The 7,713-nt window shown below is 36.0% G+C and overlaps 1 pseudogene; it reads right to left on the bottom strand.

Annotated features, from left to right (window-relative positions):
* Positions 1 to 1,736: 1,736 nt before the first annotated feature.
* On the bottom strand, positions 1,737 to 2,144 carry LOC114098932 (large ribosomal subunit protein uL15-like; annotated as a pseudogene).
* Between the last annotated feature and the right edge of the window lie 5,569 nt (positions 2,145 to 7,713).

Below are 7,713 nucleotides of genomic sequence, written 5' to 3'. Positions count from 1 at the left end.
AAGCCTAACAAAGATAGGCAACATCTTTATAATAAAAACTACAAACATTGCTGAAAGAACTTAAGACCTAAATATGTGGAGAAAAATACACTTGCATGGATTGAAACATTCAATATTGCTAAGATATCATTTCTTCCAAAATTGATTAAGACAATCTCAAAATCCCAAGAAGCCTTTCTTTATAGAAATTGAACAAGCTGATTCTAAAGTTCATTTAAAAATTTAAAGCACTTAAAATAGCCAAAACAGCATTAACAATGAACTTAAAAGATGAGGAAATTCCACTATTTGACTTTGCTAATTTTAAAGCTACAATAATCAAGACAGTAATTGTACATGGAAAAATATATGAATGAGAACAGAATAGAGATTCCATAAGTAAATCCATGCATATATATACAACTGATATTTTATAAAATTTAAAGAGAATTGGGTGGAGAAAGGAGACTTTTCAAATAAAAGCAAAAGAAACTGCTCAATACCCTGTGGCTGCATCATAGACCTCAATGTAACATTTAAAACTAAAATATATAGAATCAAACAAAGCTTTTGTGACTTTGTGATAGGTAAAAGATACAATTTTAGGTACAACATTCAAAGCATAAACCACTAAAGGAGAAATAGATGGATTGGACTTCATCCAAAGTAAGAGTTTCTGCTCTTTTAAGATGCTATAAATAGACTCATAAGACAGAAAATATTTGCCAATCATATAAATTTTTGATTGAATTATGTATAGAGAACTCTCATAATGTAATAATACAAAAACAATTCAGTAGGAGGGAGACAAAATTAGTTCAGAAGCTTCACCAAAGGAATATACATTCTAAATAAGTTCATGAAAAGACTCTCAACATCATTAGTCATCAGGAAAATGCAAATCTAAAATAGTGAGGTACTACTATACATTTATTAGAAAGTCTAAAATTAAGAAGACTGAAGACACCAAGTGTTGGCTGAGTATGTGGAGAATAAGGGACACTCATACACACACACACAAACACATACACATACAAGTGTACCTCAGAGATTGTGAGTTTGGTTCCAAATCACTACAATAAAGCTAATTATCACATTAAAGTAAATCATAATTTCTTTGGATCCAGTGCACATAGAAGTTATATTTATACCAAACTATAGTTTATTAAGTGCAATATTATTTTGATAAAAATAATGTATGTACCTTTGTTTTAAAAGATGTCAATGGGGCTGGGGATGTGGCTCAAGCGGTAGCGTGCTTGCCTGGCATGTGTGCAGCCCAGGTTCGATCCTCAGCACCACATACAAACAAAGATGTTGTGTCCCCCGAAAACTAAAAAATAAATATTAAAATTCTCTCTCTCTCTCTCTCTCTCTCTCTCTCTCTCTCTCTCTCTCTCTCTAAAAAAAAATAAAAATAAAAGATGTCAATGATTGTCTCACCCTTTGAGTTGTATTCCTTTTCCTGGTAGAGAATCTTACTTCACTGTCAGTTGCTGCTGAACGACTAGGGTGGTCATTGCTGATGATTTGCATAACCATTCAATTTCTTAAAATAAGACAACATTGAAGTTTTCCACATTGATATTTTGTTGTGAAAATTTCTTTGTAACATGTAAATGCTGTTTGGTAGCACTTTACTCAGAACTTTCAAAATTGAGTCAGTCTTCTCAAACCCACCACTGTGTATCAACTAAGTTTTTTTTTTTTTTAAATATTTGTTGGCATTTAATGAACCTCCAGAGCTCCATGTGGCTTTAAGCCACCAGAACACAGGCATCCCTAACACCCTTAATCTTCTCCTCATCTCTTCTGCTGAAGAATTTGGCCTTCACAATGACAGCTGCTTTGGGAGCTTTCTGTTTCCCAAAACTTTGTAGTAACCTGATTGCACTACATCAATTATGGGAGCAGCTCCGGTCTTGTAGCAGCATTCACTCATGTCTGTTCACTGACCAACATCCACAATTTATCAAGGTTGACAGTTGGGCAGAAGCTCTGGTTCCTCTTTAAGTGGTAATGCCTCATACCAACTTTCCCAAAGTAACCTGGGTGATATTTGTCAAAGTGAATCCTGTGGTGATGCATGCCACCCGCATTATGTGGCCATGGCCATGGCTCACATGGCCCTGAAGTTTCCAAGTCTTCCTTAGTCTGGATGACATGTCGGCTACCTAGAGGAAATTTTGTAATTTTGTAAATTCTGTATAGTCATTTCAACAAAGTTCACAGCATCTTTACCTGGAGTAGATTTCATTTCAGGAGACCACTTTATTTTCTCATCCACAGGAAGCAACTTCCCATCCACTAAAGTCTTTTCATGAGATCACAACACCTTAATAAAAATGTTCAGACTCCACTTTTAATTCTAGTTCTCTTCCTATTTCTACCACATCTGCAGTTACTTCCTCCACTGATGTCTTGAATCCTTTTGATTCATATATGAGCATTACAGTCAACTTGTTCCAGATTCCTGTTAATGTTGATATTTTGACTTCCTCTCACAAATCATAATTTGCTTGTGTGTGTGTTGCTGAAGATCAAACTCAGGGCCTTGCACATGCTAAACAAGTTCTTTATTACTGAACAACATCCCCAGCCCTCACAAATACTTCTGTGAATCCTTTCCAGAAAGTTTTCAATTCACTTTGCCCAGATTCATCAAAGGAATCACTATGCAGGGCAGTTATAGCCTTATAAAAAGTTATTTCTTAAACAATAAGGCCTCAAAGTTTAAATGATTTTCTGTTCCATGAGCTGCCAAATGAAGGATGTATTAGAAGGCATGAAAATAACATTAATCCCATTGTACATCTTCAGAGATCTTGGTACATTATCAATGAACAGTAATATTTTGAAATAAATCTTTTTCTGAGCATTAGGTTTCAACATTGGGCTTAAAATATTCAGAAAACCATATTATAAACAGATGTGTTGTCATCCAAGCTTTGTTGTTCCATTTATAGAGTACAGGCAGAATAGATTTATTATAATTCTTAAATTCCCTAATATTTTCTAAATCGGAAATGAGCATTGGCTTCAACTTAAGTTACCAGATGCATTAGCCCTTAAAAAGAGAGTCAGCCTGTCCCTTGAAGCTGTGAAGCCAGGCACTGACTTCTCTTTAACTATGAAAGTCCCAAATGATTTCTTATTTCAAAGTAAGGTTGTTTCCTCTGCATTGAATATCTGTCATTTAGTGTGGCCATTTATCTTCATTAATCACCTTAGCTAAATCTTCTGGAAAACTTGCTGGAGCTTCTACATGAGCACTTGCTTCTTCCCCTCGCACTTTTATGTTATAAAGAAAGCTTTTTTTTTCTTTAAATCTTGAGAAACAACTTCTGCTAGATTCAAACTTTATTTTGCAACTTATCACCTCTCAGACTTCATAGAATTGAAGAGATATAGGACCTCGTTCTGAATTAGGTTTTGGTTTAAGGGAATATTGTGGCTGATTTGGTCTCTATCCAAACACTAAAACTTTCTCCACATCAGCAATAAGGTTGTTTCACTTTCTGATTGTGTATTTTTTTAATTTTTTTTTTTTTAATTTTTTTATTTTTTTATTGTTGGCTGTTCAAAACATTACATAGTTCTTGATATATCATATTTCACAATTTGATTCAAGTGGGTTATGAGCTCCCATTTTTACCCCATATACAGATTGCAGAATCACATCAGTTACACATCCATTGATTTACATATTGCCATACTAGTGTCTGTTGTATTCTGCTGTCTTTCCTATCCTCTACTATCCACCCTCCCCTCCCCTCCCCTCCCCTCCCCTCCCCTCTTCTCTCTCTGCCCCCTTTACTGACATTCGTTTGTCCCCCTTGTATTATTTTTCCCCTTCCCCTCACTTCCTCTTGTATGTACTTTTGTATAACTCTGAGGGTCTCCTTCCATTTCCATGCATTTTCCCTTCTCTCTCCCTTTCCCTCCCACCTCTCATCCCTGTTTAATGTTAATCTTCTTCTCATGCTCTTCGACCCTACTCTGTTCTTAGTTACTCTCCTTATATCAAAGAAGACATTTGACATTTGTTTTTTAGGGATTGGCTAGCTTCACTTAGCATAATCTGCTCTAATGCCATCCATTTCCCTGTAAATTCTATGATTTTGTCATTTTTTAATGCAGAGTAATACTCCATTGTGTATAAATGCCACATTTTTTTTATCCATTCATCCATTGAAGGGCATCTAGGTTGGTTCCACAGTCTAGCTATTGTGAATTGTGCTGCTATGAACATCGATGTAGCAGTGTCCCTGTAGCATGCTCTTTTTAGGTCTTTAGGGAATAGACCGAGAAGGGGAATAGCTGGGTCAAATGGTGGCTCCATTCCCAGCTTTCCAAGAAATCTCCATACTGCTTTCCAAATTGGCTGCACCAATTTGCAGTCCCACCAGCAATGTACAAGTGTACCCTTTTCCCCACATCCTCGCCAGCACTTGTTGTTGTTTGACTTCATAATGGCTGCCAATCTAACTGGAGTGAGATGGTATCTTAGGGTGGTTTTGATTTGCATTTCTCTGACTGCTAGAGATGGTGAGCATTTTTTCATGTACTTGTTGATTGACTGTATGTCCTCCTCTGAGAAGTGTCTGTTCAGGTCCTTGGCCCATTTGTTGATTGGGTTGTTTGTTCTCTTATTGTCTAATTTTTTGAGCTCTTTGTATACTCTGGATATTAGGGCTCTATCTGAAGTGCGAGGAGTAAAGATTTGTTCCCAGGATGTAGGCTCTCTATTTACCTCTCTTATTGTATCTTTTGCTGAGAAAAAACTTTTTAGTTTGAGTAAGTCCCATTTGTTGATTCTAGTTATTAACTTTTGTGCTATGGGTGTCCTATTGAGGAATTTGGAGCCCGACCCCACCGACTGTAGATCGTAGCCAACTTTTTCTTCTATCAGACGGCGCGTCTCTGATTTGATATCAAGCTCCTTGATCCATTTTGAATTAACTTTTGTGCATGGCGAGAGAAAGGGATTCAGTTTCATTTTGTTGCATATGGATTTCCAGTTTTCCCAGCACCATTTGTTGAAGATGCTATCCTTCCTCCATTGCATGCTTTTAGACCCTTTATCAAATATAAGATAGTTGTAGTTTTGTGGATTGGTTTCTGTGTCCTCTATTCTGTACCATTGGTCCACCCGCCTGTTTTGGTACCAGTACCATGCTGTTTTTGTTACTATTGCTCTGTAGTGTAGTTTGAAGTCTGGTATCGCTATACCGCCTGATTCACACTTCTTGCTTAGCATTGTTTTTGCTATTCTGGGTCTTTTATTTTTCCATATGAATTTCATGATTGCTTTCTCTATTTCTACAAGAAATGCCGTTGGGATTTTGATTGGCATTGCATTAAACCTATAGAGAACTTTTGGTAATATCGCCATTTTGATGATGTTAGTTCTGCCTATCCATGAACAGGGTATATTTTTCCATCTTCTAAGATCTTCTTCTATTTCTCTCTTTAGGGTTCTGTAGTTTTCATTGTATAAGTCTTTCACCTCTTTTGTTAGGTTGATTCCCAAGTATTTTATTTTTTTTGAAGATATTGTGAATGGAGTGGTTGTCCTCATTTCCATTTCAGAGGATTTGTCGCTGATATACAGGAATGCCTTTGATTTATGCGTGTTGATTTTATATCCTGCCACTTTGCTGAATTCATTTATTAGCTCTAATAGTTTCTTTGTAGACCCTTTTGGGTCTGCTAGGTATAGAATCATGTCATCTGCAAATAGTGATAATTTAAGTTCCTCTTTTCCTATTTTGATGCCTTTAATTTCTTTCGTCTGTCTAATTGCTCTGGCCAGTGTTTCGAGAACTATGTTGAACAGAAGTGGTGAGAGAGGGCATCCCTGTCTTGTTCCAGATTTTAGAGGGAATGCCTTCAATTTTTCTCCATTCAGAATGATGCTAGCCTGAGGCTTAGCATAGATTGCTTTTACAATATTGAGGTATGTTCCTGTTATCCCTAGTTTTTCTAGAGTTTTGAACATAAAGGGATGCTGTACTTTGTCGAATGCTTTTTCCACATCTATCGAGATGATCATATGGTTCTTATTTTTAAGTCTATTGATGTGGTGAATAACATTTATTGATTTCCTTATATTGAACCAGCCTTGCAACCCAGGGATGAATCCTACTTGATCATGGTGCACAATTTTTTTGATGTGCCTTTGTATCCGAGTGGCCAGAATTTTATTGAGGATTTTTGCATCTAGGTTCATTAGAGATATTGGTCTGTAGTTTTCTTTCTTTGAAGTGTCTTTGTCTGGTTTAGGTATCAGGGTGATGTTGGCCTCGTAGAATGAATTTGGAAGTTCTCCCTCTTTTTCTATTTCCCGAAGTAGCTTGAAAAGTATTGGTATTAGTTCCTCTTTAAAGGTTTTGTAAAACTCTGCTGTATACCCATCCGGTCCTGGGCTTTTCTTAGTTGGTAGTCTTTTGATGGTTTCTTCTATTTCCTCAATTGATATTGGTCTGTTTAGGTTGTCTATATCCTCCTGACTCAATCTGGGCAGATCATATGACTTAAGAAATTTATCTATGCCTTCACTATCTTCTAATTTATTGGAGTATAAGGATTCAAAATAATTTTTGATTATCTTCTGTATTTCTGAAGTGTCTGTTGTGATATTGCCTCTTTCATCCCGTATGTTAGTGATTTGAGTTCTCTCTCTTCTTCTCTTCGCTAGCATGGCTAAGGGTCTGTCGATTTTGTTTATTTTTTCAAAGAACCAACTTTTAGTTTTGTCAATTTTTTCAATTGTTTCTTTTGTTTCGATTTCATTGATTTCAGCTCTGATTTTAATTATTTCTTGCCTTCTACTTCTTTTGCTGTTGTTTTGCTCTTCTTTTTCTAGGATTTTGAGATGAAGTATGAGATCATTTATTTGTTGGTTTTTTCTTTTTTTAAGGAATGAACTCCAAGCAATGAATTTTCCTCTTAGAACTGCTTTCAATGTGTCCCATAGATTCCGATATGTTGTGTCTGTGTTTTCATTAATCTCTAAGAATTTTTTAATTTCCTCCTTGATGTCTTCTATAACCCATTGATCATTCAGTAACCTATTGTTCATTCTCCAAGTGATGTATTCTTTTTCCTTCCTTCTTTTATCGTTGATTTTCAGTTCCATTCCATTATGATCAGATAGGATGCATGGTATTATCTCTACTCCTTTGTATTGTCTAAGAGTTTCCCTGTGACATAATATATGATCTATTTTTGAGAAGGATCCATGTGCTGCTGAGAAAAAAGTGTAACTGTTTGATGTTGGGTGGTATATTCTATATATGTCAATTAAGTCTAGGTTATTAATTGTGTTATTGAGTTCTATAGTTTCCTTATTCAACTTTTGTTTGGAAGATCTGTCCAGTGGTGAGAGAGGTGTGTTGAAGTCTCCCATGATTATTGTATGGTGGTCTATTAGACTCTTGAACTTGAGAAGAGTTTGTTTGATGAACATAGCTGCACCATTGTTTGGGGCATATATATTTATGATTGCTATGTCTTGTTGGTGTATGGTTCCCTTGAGCAGTATGTAGTGTCCCTCTTTATCCCTTTTGATTAACTTTGGCTTAAAATCTATTTTATTTGATATGAGTATGGATACTCCTGCTTGTTTCCGAAGTCCATATGAGTGATATGATTTTTCCCAACCTTTCACCTTCAGTCTATGTATGTCTTTTCCTATCAAATGCGTCTCCTGTAGGCAGCATATTGTTGGGT

Source organism: Marmota flaviventris, chromosome 8 (genome assembly GCF_047511675.1).
Source record: "Marmota flaviventris isolate mMarFla1 chromosome 8, mMarFla1.hap1, whole genome shotgun sequence".
NCBI lineage: Eukaryota > Metazoa > Chordata > Mammalia > Rodentia > Sciuridae > Marmota > Marmota flaviventris.
This window is presented reverse-complemented; position numbering and strand designations above follow the sequence as displayed.